The sequence below is a fragment of the Mya arenaria genome, chromosome 7 (assembly GCF_026914265.1).
Source record: "Mya arenaria isolate MELC-2E11 chromosome 7, ASM2691426v1".
NCBI classification, from domain to species: Eukaryota; Metazoa; Mollusca; class Bivalvia; order Myida; family Myidae; genus Mya; species Mya arenaria.
In genome coordinates this window covers 9,157,502-9,174,460 of record NC_069128.1, presented here as the reverse complement: position 1 = coordinate 9,174,460, position 16,959 = coordinate 9,157,502, and the positions used below count along the sequence as shown (strand labels likewise).

Below are 16,959 nucleotides of genomic sequence, written 5' to 3'. Positions count from 1 at the left end.
AAGTCCAAAGTCAATGAAAAAATACATCGATCATCGGACCTATTTTTTTTGTAATGACAGAGATATATTTAGACTTTTAAACAGTATCAAAGCAACTTGTGTTCCATTTAAGTGTAAGCCATTTGAAACAGTGTGAGTGCACCATTCCTGCAAGCTTATGATCAATATCACGTAGACATCCATTATGTCATTTTCAATTCAACGCTTTAATGCAACAGGAACCCAGTTGTACTTCGAGACAATTTCCATAATCAATTTTGTATCCTGGTCTATTATATAAAAGCTTTGAATGCTTTTCAGCCACAAATTTGTACTGCATATTGAAGTGCAATCCCCTGGTAGTATTACAGTCTTGCTGTAGTGATCATAGGGTGGGGGTGTGGGGTGATGGGGGTGGGGGTTGTTAGGGTCAGTGTTTTCAATAAGAACCGGCTGCCGGCCAAATTGGCCGGTTCAAATGGCGTTTGGGCCGGTTCAAATTTGGAAAACTAACTAAATGAATTTTAAGTAGAATTAGAAGTAGCTGGTCGGTTACTTTACTATTTGAGTCGGTTCAACTGAAAATATATAGGTAAAAAAAAAAATAGATACGTACGTTTTATAACATTTTAAATCCATAATGTAACATATTCCAAATACACATAACTTAATACAAAATTCCTACTCAATCTACAACATACATTGTTTCACCAGTTTCATGGGCTTTATCAATGGTCACAAAAAGTCCAAACATTACATCGAACTGAGTATCCAAGTCTCAAGTATGACAACAAAGACACAAAGCCATTCAGCACAAATTTTGTCACACGTTCTGAATAGCATTGACCCTAATGGAAGCCATTACAATCAGCTGTCTCTTACTAGTTACTTCCAATAATAGTGCTGACTCATAGTGAACCAATAACATTGCAAAAACCAATAATAGCAGACGGTCCAATTAAGAAACAAAATTCTGTGAAAGCTGTGTGAAATTGATTGATCCAATGAAATTGACTTTAAATATTGTTGAATATTTTTCTCAGGAAGCATGTTGTTGATATGTGAGTAAATTTAAAATATTTAAAAAAAAGAAGTCAATTTTTCCCTAACTCACAACGATGATGAAATAAATAAGGGTCAATACTGACACTAGAATTGTTCACCACATTAACAATTGAGTTAAGCACTGAAAGACCAAGCTGAAAATTGTGCTAACTTAATAATTGTTGTGGGCGAATTAAACCCTTCGACCCGGAGAAAACCCACTTATCTGGCATGGGGACCACTAACCAAACTCAAACATGCCCAGGCTGGGAATCAAAACCAGGTCTATTTGGTGAGAAGCAAGTGTGCATACCACTGTCCTAATGAGACATCTTTATGTCTTATGCTCAGTAACACTGGTGTCTACAGCCATTTCAGAATAAAACTTTTCCAAGGTAGCAGACTAATGTTTTGAGAAACCTCCAGCCAGCAAGACAGCTTTTGTTTTTACTATTTTAAGACTTAGTGTCTCTTTGGCTACCCCCAATAAGCCATGTCCAATGTTGAAAACATTGGTGCCATCACAAAGACCATATAAGGCTTGACATTCAGTGGCTTTTCTATTGATCAGGTCATGACAACCCACAGACAAAATATTGTTACCATATTTAGCAGAGTGAACTGTTCAAAGGTCAAGCAAAGGTTGCAATCAGAATTGCTTTAAGAAGATTATAATTTTGGTAACTCTTCCAAGGAAAAAACAACATCCTCAATCAGCACCCTTAAATAGATTTCATTTTGGGAAGAAACATGACCTGTTATATTGTGAAGAACCAACACGTTTCTTCATGCATTTGATACTCATAAAAGATAAATCTCATTTAATATTCACATAAAATTAACTTTCAAACACATCATCATGATAGTGCAGTTGCACTAAATTTGAAGTAAAAAAAAGTCCATTTTAAAAATGTACATCAAATGTGGGTTAATTTAAAACTGCTGTCACATTTTTAGTTGCTGAAAATGCCATCCCTAGGCCCAGGGGCTGTATTCAATAAACATCTTAGATTTAATATAAAGATAAAACTGAAATCTAGCTGTTTTGATTGGACAATCAAAGATTTGAAATTGATTCTAAGATTATGATAAATAGATGTTTATTGAATATGGGCCCGGTTAGCTCAGTCGGTAGAGCGTTGGACTGTTAATCGGACAACCCGGGTTCCATTCCCGGGCGGACCAGGTCACTTCTGTTGTGATTGGTTATGAAATCCTTTCTACAACCATTCGCACTGTACCACTGCCCCTGGCATGTACAGAAGTTGACAGTTCCTTGCAGAAGTGAAGGCACCTAGTACTGGTTCACCGCCCAGGATAGGTGTGCGGTGGTTGAACTGTCACTCTGGGACCCTTCAATGTGCTCACGCCAGGACTCGGAGTATAAACTACTAACACCACCATGGGCCCCACAGAATGTCAAAAACGGTCTCTTGATATTGACATAAATTGAAGGAGTCAAATTCCCCTACAATACTGTCAAGAAACTTTTTCAAATTTCGGGACCAGCTATACAGCTATATGGCAATTCATGGCAACGAACAAGATACCATTTGAAGGGGTTTAATAATGTGCAGTCCTTCAACGCAGCACATGCAGCAACAGATGTGTAAAGATAATTAAAAAATATCTTTTAAAACACACTTTTTTCTTTGGGAATTTGAATGCGCTTCTTACCGTAATCATGAAACACTCATTGTATCTATTAGTCATGTCATAAAGTTTTTTGTCCGCGGTATCAATTTCAAATACAGAATTTGTTTTAAAAACAGAAAAAAAATATTTGCCAAAAAATAATATTTTCATTGATCAAAATTGCAAAATCCAGAAGAGCTATGATTACTTGACAGGCAATCAATTTTTTATACAAAATACCAATAGGAATATTTAGGTGCGGCAATATTAATTTTTATCGGTCAAAATGATAACAGCTCCTGCAATTTTGTAAAAAAACCATTTCAAAACTCGCCTATCTAAAGATACATGAAAGTGCTCATATTTTAACGATCAATTAAGTGCACCACCTGAAGTTTACGACAGGTTAACAAGGGATGCGACATTTTATCACAAAAATATATAAAATGTTGGAGTAATTTATCAAATAACCATTATAAAACACACGACAAATGTGCACAATATCTCGGGTTTCGAGATGAAAGGCAGTGACTCAGACACGGATTGTAATGGACTTTAATAAAACCTCACCTTAGCTTTAAGTAAATAAATCGGCAGACATTAAAGTTTTTTTCGTGAATTAAGGTTGACAAGATGTTTTCAAAATGTTATCGAGTACTTCAGACAATTCAATCATTCCCGTTTAATGCAAATTCACATGCACAAGAGCCCATCAATGTTTGTCTGTTTTAAAGTTGATCAAGGGTCGGCATCTCACCGAAGAAGATGTGGTTTCAATCCCTACAATGGGTACTTTCTCATGGCCCCCTCAAAAAGGACTCCATGGAGGGGCCCTATTCAATAAGCACCTAAGATTGAATTTAAATTTAAGATTAGAAACTAAGTGTTTTGATTGGCCTGTATATTTAGCTGACCAATAGGCTGAATGGAATCACTGAGGCATGTCTAAGGGTAAGGGTAAGGTCAATATTAATTACTGGTCCTGTAAATATTTTTATCCTAGAAATGGTCTAGCCAGTTTCTATAAGCTATCAGCTATAATTAGCTTTCATCAAACTTAGTATAATCTAACCTAAAGGGGAACAACTCAACATAAATTTGTTACCATCTTGCGTTGAAGCCTGAGTGACTAATACAAGTCACAATTCGAGGGGTGAACGCGAAAAGGTTCTAAGTGACATTAAATAAAGAAGCAGATAGAACTTTTTCGCTTTCACCCCTCGAATTGTAGCACTAAACAACCAATAATTGTTGCCCTGAGGTGACATTTATATAAACAAATAATGAGTTAATGATATGCTATGCTTTGATAAATATCATGTCATTGTTATTGTAACTTCTAACAAATTTATCTAGCTGTAACCCAACTGTATGCAGTCAGGCGTCAATTTGAAGCAGAAACCAAACCATAATTTTAACTGAAAAATATGTAACCATAGCTTAATTAAAATAGTTTGTGGCAAATTATATGGAAAAAAACATTGTGGACAAAACAAATATCCTATTGGCATACTTAGTAATATGCTGGAAAAATTATGACAAGTTTGCAACATCATAATATTGTTTTTAAGTAATTGATAGTTTATCACAACGGTTGGCAAGCTGTTGCTTTCAATCAATTCGTAAGCACGTTAATAACATCTGTATCAATGTTATTAAAGGCCCTATCAGAGTACCATCTTGTTCCACTGATTTTGTTTCAAAAACAGAATGATATTATAAGTTGTAACCCCCTCCCCTTGTGTAGTTAACACTCCTTCATTTTCTATCCAAATCCTTCTTAAAAGAAATAATACTAAAATATTTTGATGGTCTAGCTGCATGCCAAAATATATAATGCCAAATTTTTAGTGAATGCATTCTGAGTCAGCTGTCCTTAAAAATCTCCTAACTACCGTGTACCAAAGGGTAGGGCGGGGAGGGGGGAATTTCAGCCTGTCAATGATGTCATATTTGCACCAGGCACTTTATCAAATTCTGCTGGGGAGTATAATCAATGATGGGCGCAAAATTTAACAGACTGCACATTTAATTGCCAATGTCTTTTTGTGAATGTTTATTTAATTCAGCAATGTTTTCTTTACCATTTAAGTGCCATGCACCCGTCTATTTGCTAAGGTTTGAAATGGTTGTCTGAAAATGCATGATCAACAGTGGTTGAAATAAGTACAAGCCCGCAAGCCCTGCATTTGTAAAATGTGTTCTGAGCTTAATTTGCTCAATTTCTTGATTTTAAACAGCAGCGCTTGTTAAATGATGGCTAGCACGAATATACAGATTCAGGCTTATTCATCGAAAATTCTAATTCCGATGATAAACAATTTTTAACTCTTACAATTAAATTGATGGAAAAAAGTGAAATCACACAAATATTTTCATTACCTTTGCAACCATTAGGCTGTTGAAGAACTAGAGTGAGAGTAGACTTGTATATTTTTCCTTGCATCTTCATTTTTTAAAGATTTGAGCACCAAATATGGGTTTAAGGCATTCCATCTATCAGTTAGTTTTTAAAAGCTTAAATATAAACTCCGATTTCACACACCATTTAGGCTGCTATCAATGAAATCAGCTCACACAACACTTGTATCAAAGAGTATAATGATTTAATGAGCCTTTTGCAGTTTTGCCATGTAAAGGCATGTACTTATAAATGAATGGCATTTCATGTGTTTAACAGGCCTAAACCCTCATTTTGTTGGCCTTTTTTCGGATAGTTTTTGCAAAAACACAAAATTTATAATGTCTGTAAAGATATCCATTGTTAGATTATCAAAGGAAATATGGAGTAAAAAAACTTATATTTCCAATCACTTAAAATTTTCACTATTTTTTGTACACTTTAGTACACTTTATAACACAGTAACCCTTCAACAATCTGTCACACTGATAAAAATGTTAAGTAATCACTCATCAGGACAATACTAGTTGATAGTTGATAGAAAACCTGCCTGTTTTATAGATAACAAACATTACTTTTCACCATGGTAAAAAATGAACCTTGAGGCAAACCAGTCGTTTTTACTATGTTTGTAAAATATATTGTATGTTGTTTAATTTAATTAACAAATCAGGGCTGTTTCATATTGTTCTCGTTTTTTAAACATTATCCAATATTTATTGGCAAAACATACTTGATCTTTCAGAAAAGTGTTGATTGTATCAAAAGCCTTTAAGTAGTCTACAAATGAATCACCACTTTATATATATAAATATAATATTGTATTCTATTGGCAAAAGGATGCTTGATTTTGCAGAGAATGAATGTGGTGTGCATATAGGTCCTTCAAACATCTTTTTTTCATATCCATTTGGAATGCTTTCAAATAGCGTTTTTTCTTATTAAAATAGTATCAAAAGCCTTAATGTAGTCAACAAATGTATCACTAAATCATCAGTTTATGCAGAAATTGAAAACAATACTCAGACATTATAATATTGCACAATAAAAATAACATTTCTTCCTTCCTGCCAATAACTCTGAACAAATCATTTTATCCAAAATTGTTGAAGTGAAAAAAATTGAACAAATGTTTTAATAGTGCTTTATAAGATGAGACAATGAATGACTTGATATAATCTACTAAATCGGCTGACCAGACAATAACAGCTTCAGGCTGGTTGACCTTTCTTAATCACAATTGAATCTCAGAAAAGTTTTACTGAAGACTTCTAGATAAATTCTGGACAGCAAATTGTGTCCAGAAATTTTATCACAGTTACGACAAGCTAGGTCAAGAGGATTAACTCGACAAATACTTGAGCAAGAGTTGAAGGCCCTGACACAGTGATCATTGAGCCTGTAACTGTCACTTGTATCATATCAATGTGTACTTAAGTTTCATGAGAATATCTTGAACCTTTTTTATATAAATTATTGCTAGTTAAGGTTAATACAATTTTGCATGATGCAGTATAAGCTAACTGACGGTTTACAGATAAATAACTTAACATACAGATTTACTGTTTTAACAAAAGTGACTTAATAAGTTTCAGCACTGATAAGTCTGTTAGTATTAAAAAACCTAGATTTTCAAACACAAAAATATATCAAATACTCCTCTCTTCTTTTCAACTGAAATATGTCCTATCTCAACTTAAAAATAAGTTTCTTTAGCATAAAAATGTTAAGATTTCAAAATTAAACTGTTAAATTAAAATCCAATTTCAGTCCAGAAGCATACACACATTACATTTCTATTTCAACAAGACTTATTAACTAAGCTCCCTAAATATCTGAATAGACATAATTGCGATACGGTTTTGAATTTCAAAATAAGTCAATTACTGCCCATATAATAATAGAACATCATCGTTTATACAATGCACACACATAAACGAAGAAACTGTATCTTCTATGAGCTAAAATTTGAATTGTTCAGTTTACGGATGTTATCTTTTTGTAAAATCAAGTTAAACTACTGTCTGCAAGCAGATGCTAATCCTTGGTTGTTCGTTACACTCAGTTCATCAAGGGACATAACTTAACATTTCTTAAGGCAGAGTTATCACACTCTTGGTCACAATTATACATTGTACCAATTTTCATAACAAGCTCAAGTCAACATTTTGTTTAATATAACTCTCTTAAAAGAACTTCTGAATCACAAGGTTTATTTTCATAATATTGCTGATAGCTAAGATGCAATATTGTTCAATTTGTCAGATGTTTATCAAAACTTGACGTATAACCACTCAATTTCCATTATTTATATTAAATCCATAAGAATTGTGAAATATGAGAACATCTTTTGCACACATTTCCGTAAATCTCCATAACAATCAGAATCCGTCATCATGTATACTGACTTTGTTGTACAACCAAACATTTCAACGACCATGATGAAATCTTGACCCCTGAGGTGCTTTTTGATGACAATGACCAATATATTAGCGGCTCAGCACTTGACAATCATCGTTTACGTTTTACCATCTGACCATTAACGCAAAAAGTCAATATCTGCAGTTGTTCAAACGATCATATAGGTCATTGTTGACTTAATGGCTATAGAACCATTTTAAAGCCATATTCAAAATGAACTTCAGACATAATATATAGTTTGAAACTGTCCGAAAACTAAGGCCTTCTAACTTCTGAACATTAGTCAAAGGCTTTAAGTGACTAATAACAAAAAAGTACAGATAAAATATAAGGAGCAATTGTAATTTATTTTTAGAGAAGGGATTTTAGAGGCAAAAGCTAAACTTAAGGCCAGTTATAGGACTCTACTTAATCACTTTCTTTAAAAAAATAAAATGACTACTGAACATTTTCAAGACATTTTTGCAATTTAGGGCTTGAAGCACCTGCATTCTGAGGGCATTTTAAAGCACACTTTTGTTTTTCAAACAATTTCCACAATAAGAAGTAATGTGGTAAGGTAAAGTTTTTCAAACAAAGTTCTGAACTATCAGTCCAATGTTTTAAATGTTATCAATTATAAGCATCTTAAATGTAACATGTAAATTTGTTACATTGAAGTTAAAAATCATTTTTTGATATTAATGTATCTGATGCTTGAAACTTTCATCCACTACTAAAAGGATATTTTTAAGATATCTTTAAGTAAAGTTAAAAAATTACTTTATGAGAATAAACTGTTGTTGTTTTTAAAAAAATTTCGTTTTTTTTTACATGGTTAAGAAATTATTTGTCGTAACCAAGAAATCAGATCATATTACAAGTGAGGTAATTAAACTAGGAAAATGATTTAAGGAAGGAAATTTCTACCAGGCCTCATATACAATAAAAAAAACGTCTATTTTAGCATGAATGCATGTATGAGTCAACATCAAGGAATTTCATTTTCTTGGTAAAATATTCCATGATAATATCTTCAAATCAATACATTCCCAGCTCGGATGCATGAGACACACATAATATAAGATCTGCAACAGTTTGGAAAATGTCCTGTCAGTATTGGGCCAAAATTCATTATTAAAGCATAAATCCCTGGAATTGATGTTCCCTCTATATTCTGATGAAAACAGTGTCTATGTTAGAAACAGACAAGTCCATGATAGCTTCAGGACTGCATGAGACATGCACAAATAAATGAGATGCAATAGTTTGTAAACTAGCTGTCCTGTCAGTTATAGGGCCAAAATTCATTATTAAGGCTTAAATCCCTGGGATTGATCTTGAAGGGCCCTCAATCTATATATTCTGATGAAGACGGTCTGTTAGATACCCAATTTGTGGCTTTAAAAGCCCACAGTAAAGGGTGATGCCAAAAAAATATTATTATTTTTTTAAATTTTAATGCAGTATCATGTTTTAAACTCACTGGACTTTGATGACCAAATTGAAAGAATGTACATGACTTAGGTACAAATATAAAAAATATTAGCCCTTACCAATGTTTTTGTTTAATTAATAGTACTTGTATCAACAAAATCTGCAGTTTAAAAAGGTTAAAATATTGCTTATACTTTTTTATCTGTATATGTTTTATCATATGCATTTTTTTGTTTGGATCATTTAAGTCAAATGAGATAAAACATGATTATTTAAATTAATGCATAAAAATAAATAAAAATTGGCAAGTATTGTGCGCCTTTTACTTCCTTGGGCACTGAAAAATCCATTTACTATATATATGCCAATCAATTTCCTTTTCCAAATCTACCAGTGTAAATATTTCATTTTTTTCTGAACATATATTTCAGCTAAATAGCATGTGTTGAGTGCTACCTTCTACAGACTTGTTTATTCGGGTTTTTACAATATTATAAAAAACTTTTTATTAACATATTTGTTCAGGATTGTACTAAAAAAATTATTTCCTTTCACAATGATTTTAAATGTACTCACACTGCAGTGCGACTGATTTACGACACTTTTTCCTTATAAATTATATATGAAAATTCTGGGAAATGTCCTGTAAAATCTAAGTGCAGTTTTGTTGGTTTAGGCTTAAGGTGGTGCGTTTAAACATGAAATTAATCAAAGGAGACATATCATATAAGGAATATTACAATTATAGGAAGCTTTTATGACGACCTGTTGACCACAGTCTAGTTCTGAGTGTGCATGTTAACATGCATCCGTCTGGACCACTACGACTGCACGCTCAGGTCTTAACAGATAATGTTTACACACCGAACTCGACTAAAAACAGGACATCAGAAAAGCGTCCTTTCATAGAAATCCCACCCCCACCATGTATGATGTATGCCGTTTGGGTAACAAAAAGATACCTGAATATATCATCTATGAGGGCCAACAGCGATGAGCGAAATACTGCTAATATGACTCGAAACTAAAACACTAACTAAAACATAATAATGTTATTATACATATTTTCATAAATTACTTTGAACTTACCCATTTTTCGAAAATCCACCCGAAACATGTTTAAAAATTCCACAAACCACAAAAAAATCACAAAATAAGCAAAAACACAATATTATGTCACCCACAACTGTCTTATCAAACAATATCTCTCAAATTGCGAAAAGGTAAATCCTTTCGGCAAAATATTTTCGTTTCTCTATAGAAGTTCAATTAAATAACAAATCGACAACGATCAGCAGTGCTTCAAAACACGTCTATATCTCATGTCTTGGATATTTAGGGCTAAACACCCACGAATTTCGCCCATATTGAGTTCACTTACGATCGGTTTTATATACAATTCATTGATAAAATCCATCATCTCGAGAGCTCTTCAAATTTTAAATGTAAGCTAGATAGATAAATAGGTCCAGTTTTGAAAGCTCTCCACGAAAGGAGATGAAAAAAGTCATAAAATCATTAAATAATATAATAACTTTTTCGCTAGTTTTAACTCATTTTGTTCAAGAGAAGAGACTAAAAGTTGAAGTTGTACACACTTAATGAGTTTGTTCATGATTTTCAATTAATTATGAAATAAATTGCAAATTTGTTTAACAACACATCAAATTGTCATAAAAGTTTCAGCTGTCTATCAAAAATATGACAGAATGGACAGTATTTTTTGACAATTTAGAGAAAAGTCCATAAAAGAAGCATCTGGTACAAATAAAAAATAAAATTAATATACTTAAATGGTGCTTTCATACTTTTATAAGAATCTTAAAAAAAATGATATTACAATACCATGAAGATCCAATAGTTTTTTCAAAATAAGTGTCACAAATTCTGTTTTAATTTTTCATTATTCACTCCCTTTTTAAACAAAATTTAAGCACATATATATTCAATGTCCTTAATTAATAAATTCCATGAAAATGCTATAATTATAGGGCAGCATCATCTGTGAAAAATCTTTTATCACTGTAGAAAGTGAATATTTCTTCAAGAAGTTATAATCTGCATCATCACGCCTATATTTCAGATAAGGCTACAGAAAATAATAAATAGATTTCTCAACCGATTATTTGAAAAAAAAGTTTAAAGGCTGATTTTATCTTTTAGCTTTTGCAACCAATCATACCAGTTGTTTTTATATGTCGTAGCGCAGGTCTAAATTAATGTTGGCACCATTTTCCTGATTTTTTACCACATACTCTGCCATTATATTAAGGAAAAAAAATCAAAGAACATTAACTGTTGGAGCCAGTTGTTTTGGTTTGGGGTTGGCATAGGTGAAAATCTAAAATTAATGTTTCTATGGCCTAAAATAGACTATAAAAAAAACTACTGAAAGAGTGAATCATTCAGTTTGATAAATTTTCTCATTTTTTCAACCTAAAATATGCTGAGTTTATGGGGAACTGACTCAGCACTTTACAGAAGCTTTCAGTTAAGAGTTTAATACAGGGCAAGTGGTTGTGCCAGCTTCAATTAACACATTAACACAAGCTGATCAAGAACAGAGAGTGATCTTTCACATCTGGCAAAGTGAGTTTAAAAAAATGTTTTGGTTTATGAAATAAAAGTACAGGGTTCTGCAAATGTAGCCTGGATTACCTTACCATTTCATTATCATACTTTTGTTGTGCAGAGTACGCCGGGTACCAGGCAAATAGGCTGGTTGCAGTTTCATCTGTTTTGTTTTTTTTAGCTCACCAAGGGGGAGAACTCTTAATAAGAGCTCCATTCAGAGTCAAATGCCTTCCTCTACTTAAGTGCATAATGATGAATGGGTAAAAAGGTATTTTGAGAAATAAATTTACGGGTTGGGGTAAAATTTTGTGTCATCCCATACCCAAAGTTAAATGAAACAATTGCATATTAAAAATAAAAACAATGCAAGCAAGAGAGTCACAATAAGGTCCGAATTTGTAACCAATTCAATTATTTGCTCCTCCTTACCAACAGACAAGCTAAAAAGGCATTTAAGCCAGGGATGCTGGACTTGGTAATGGCCACCTTTTAAGGTTAATGAACAGCACCTACATGAAGATGACATGGGCACCTGACCCAAAGCAGCTTATAGGGTTCAGAGTGATGCCTCCACCAATGGGATCGCAAGAATCACTTAAAAACAATTCAGTTAATATCAATCACTTTATTCCCAAATAGAAACAAGTCATTTATTGTTGAGTTATTTATAGATGCTCGCCCATGCCCACTAGAGGCATTGGATAGGCGTTGAGACTTGAACACTAAGAGTCTTCTAAACAATTTAGTCAGCAGGCCAGGCAAAACACATCTGTTTAATTATCTTTAGCCAGTATAACATTACAATAGTTTCGTTTCAATTTCTACTTACGTTTATGTCTGTTATAATCCATTTATCTTTTTACAACCTCCCTCAGTTTTTAAGAACACAATTTTAGTCCACTTTCTGTTCATTTCGCTCCAACTAAGTCATTTCTTTTCATAACATTTGGCAACATTTTAGCTCTGTGGTAAATTTAATGTATATAATTTTGCCATCAAAAATGATTTTCAGATCAACGAATATCGACACATAAAGGATATGTTTACATTGTATCCGTACTTCAGCTCGAGTGAACGTTTTATTAATTCATGGTTTCACAGACACATGTTAGTGTCGATACAACATTTGATGGTCTGCTAGCTCTGAGGTTTCATTTTTATGCTTGAATGCAGTTCATACATATTCCATGTAATACAGATCTAGCGTCAGATGTTGTTTATATATATATGTAGAGATCAAGTTACTATGATCATTATAAATATCGGCAAAAAATGACAGCAGTATTTTGAGCACATTATACAATGTCAATTTAAGGTTGTGTTAATATTTTCATTGGTGAATTCTAAAACTATTTACACAAAGTTTAATATTTCTCTTGACCTACGATTTGAAAGATCTAATGGAAATGTCTTGTAAGCTATAAATTGAACAATTACATTTTAAAACTTTTCTAAAATCCATAGAGTTGATTCTTTTTAATCTGTAAAATAATTACACCAATAATGATCTTTGTTGTTGTTGTTTCTTTCAAATTCCTGTATAAAATTGATATTTCGACCCAATTACTTTAATTTCGGGTGTTTAAGTTGTTAAAATGTTCATTCTTTTCATTGTCTAATTTTTATTTCTTTCCATTTTAGAAATGTTGATTACAATAACCAAGCCTGTTCAAGCAAGAAAAACTTTTTGGACATTTGTGAATTAGAAAACAACTTAATTTAACAATTTTTTAAGTTTTTAATCAATTTTTCCGATTATTTTAGTAAATATAATAAAACAATTTTGAGTATAATGGATTCAATCCACACATTTTAAGCACCTTAAAAATACTTGAAAATACTTTAAAAACAACCTTATAAAAAAGAAAAAATGCATACACAGTAGAGCTTGTGATAGATTACACAAAACATTTTAAACTGAAAAAGACAAAATAAGGTAAGTCATCCATCAATAAAGATACATCAATATTGTATGCTTTGTTGATATTTAGATCGCGATTGTTTCTATGATTAATTTATATTGATATAACCATATTTTTTTTTCTGCATGGATAGCATTTCTGAATAACACCACAATGACGCTACTATTTTGATTTAATTTTAAAGGGAGGTAATATAAATTAGTATTTTTTTTATTTTTATTTTTTTTTTTATTTTTTTTTTATTTTTTTTTTTTAAATAATGAAAATAGTATGCAAAAAAATCTCTCAGTGAAAACTTAAATATATTCATACTTAATATTTTGCAACTTCTAAATGAAACTTTATCACAAGCAATTCATTTTTGTATCAATAATGGACTGGTTACCTTAAAAACAGACTGGCACATTTTAAAATGGCCAGCCCACGATAATGTTTGCTATCCACTTAGGTGAATGGCAATGAAAGCCCACAAATGTACAATTATTGTAGTCTAAATATGTATGTATGCAAACTCTACTCTTCATGGGCTATAAAACTTGACAATAAAATAATGTAATGAAACTCTGAAGGAAATCAAGTGCCTTTTTTGTCCATTAAATGCAAACGATGTTATAATGGTTAATATATTACAAAACCTAACTCCATGAAATCTCTTGAATTTGTTCAGGACATGTAGTTTGGAGAACATTATTAACAATCAAGAGACATGATTCTGAATCCCAGTAGTTTGTGTTTTACATTCAAGGGACATAATTCAGAATTCCAGTGGATTGAGTTTTACAATCAAGGGAGGTACCTCAGGATGCCAGTGGTTTGTGTTTTACAATCGAGGGACATAATTTAAAATATAGTTTGGGTTTTACAACTAAGGGACACAATTAAGAATGCCAGTGGTTTGGGTTTTAAAGCCAAGGGGTATAATTCCGAATGCCAGTAGTTTGTGTTTTACATTCAAGGGACATAATTCTGAATCCCAGTAGATTGTGTTTTACATTCAAGGGAGATAATTCCGAATGCCAGTAGTTTGTGTTTTACATTCAAGGGACATAATTCCGAATGCCAGAAGTTTGTGTTTTACATTCAAGGGACATAAAACCTAATGCCAATAGTTTGTGTATTACAATAAGGCACTTAATTCAGAATGCCAGGAGTTTGGATTTTACAATCAAGGGACATAAATCAGAATGCCAGTTGTTTGGGTTTACAATCAAGGGACATAATTCTGAATCCCAGTAGATTGTGTTTTACATTCAAGGGACATAATTCCGAATGCCAGTAGTTTGTGTTTTACATTCAAGGGACATAATTCCGAATGCCAGAAGTTTGTGTTTTACATTCAAGGGACATAAAACCTAATGCCAATAGTTTGTGTATTACAATAAGGCACTTAATTCAGAATGCCAGGAGTTTGGATTTTACAATCAAGGGACATAAATCAGAATGCCAGTTGTTTGGGTTTACAATCAAGGGACATAATTCTGAATCCCAGTAGATTGTGTTTTACATTCAAGGGACATAATTCCGAATGCCAGTAGTTTGTGTTTTACATTCAAGGGACATAATTCCGAATGCCAGAAGTTTGTGCTTTACATTCAAGGGACATAAAACCTAATGCCAATAGTTTGTGTATTACAATAAGGCACTTAATTCAGAATGCCAGGAGTTTGGATTTTACAATCAAGGGACATAAATCAGAATGCCAGTTGTTTGGGTTTACAATCAAGGGACATAATACATAATGCACATTGTTTGAATTTTACATTCAAGGGACATAATTTAGAATTCCAGGAGTTTTGGTTTAATATACAAGGGACATAATTCAGAATGCACATTGTTTGGGTTTTACATTCAAGGGACATAAATAAGAATGCCAGTTGCTAGGGTTTTGCATTCAAGGGACATGATACAGAATGTCAGTTGCAAGGGTTTTGCATTCAAGGGACATAATTCAGAATGCCAGAAGTTAATGTTTTTCATTCAAGGGTTATGATTCAGAGTGTGATTTGTATGGATTTCACATTCAAGGGAGATAATTCAGAATGACAAAGTTTGGGTTTCACATTCAAGGGAGATAATTGAAAATGTCTTCAATTAAGGTTTCACATTCAAGGGAGATGATTCAGAATGTCAATAGTTTGGGTTTCACCTTCAAGGGAATTAATTGAGAATGTCATTAGGGTTCCACATTCAAGGGAGACAATTCAGAATGTCATAAGATTGGGTTCAACATTCAAGGGACATAAACCAGAATGCCATTAGTTTGGGACTTACATTATCATACAAGAAGATCTGCAGGTACAGGTTTAAACCTACCAAAACCAATGCTTTGTTTAATTTGATATTTTTATCTCAATTTTTCCCAGCAATTTATATATTTACTGATATTCTTGTATGATATCGTTCAAAAACAAATAAAGTAACAAAACAACAATCTAATTAATAATATTCAAAGATAACAATATGAACATCATAGCTTCAGGGGTGACAAATTTTCAATAAACCCAGGGATGAACCAAGAACGTGTAATACTTATCTAGTGCCAACTGACAACCTCGGTAATCTTGTCAGCCATAAAGACTTAAGTCCACTTGAACATTTACAAGTGGACCAGTGGCATATTTCAAGGTCTCCAGGGCTGTGGGTAGATAGTTGGAAAGATATATTTTTTTCCTGCATTCCTTTGAATTGGGAATGTTTCAGTCATTTTTCACAAAACTATGACGTTTGCTAAATTCTTATGTTACTGAAGAATAAAACTGATTTCAAATACTTTCTTCATAAATACCATATTTCAGGGAGGGTTCCCAGGAGATATTGGTCTGAGTTCCAGGGGATTTTGATGTTTAACACCAGGGAATTTTTATGCAGCAAAATTTTAAGCAATAACAACATTAATGGTATAAGAATAAATACAGAAAGACACTAATTATAAAAAAAAAAATAATAATTCAGGGGATATGGATTCCTCGGACAGGGACCAGGGGATGTGTCGGAATTCCAAGGGATTTTTCCCTCCTGTGGGGGGATATAGCATGTATGTTTCTTAACCAATAATTTATGGGCCTTTTTAACTTCCAACACAAATATAAAATGACACATTTTCAAAAAGAACTTCAGTTTAAAAAAAAAAGCATTTTTATACATATTTTTTTCTTTAAATGGAATATCCATTCCACATTTGGGGAAAAAGATTTTTTTTATCCTTTTCGGCATAAGGAAAATAGCTGAATTTGCAACAGGCAAATATAAACTTTTTAGAGCGAATGCCAGCATATCTCCGACCATTTCTTGAAATTATACAAAGTTATTGTCTTAATGATCAGCAAAATGGACTAAACTGATTTGATTAACAATAGCCAAATTTACATCTAGTCATCAAGTGTGTTTTTATTATTATTATTGGTTTGCGCATGCATGCGCGCTGGCTCAGTATAGAAAATATTTGCCCCACACCGAGTCAGTTATTATTTATTTTTAGTAAACTAGACAATAAATCCAGCAGTTGGGCTGCGCCTGGATAAATTATGCCCACGCAATGGTTTAATAAAGCAGAAATAAGCAAAAAAT

General features: G+C 32.6%; 1 protein-coding gene across 9 annotated transcripts in view; it reads right to left on the bottom strand.

The window, feature by feature from the left end:
- The window catches only part of LOC128240559 (uncharacterized), a 140,577-nt gene that overhangs the window by 56,871 nt on the left and 66,747 nt on the right, over positions 1-16,959 (bottom strand). The gene's annotated exons all lie outside the window — the stretch shown is intronic.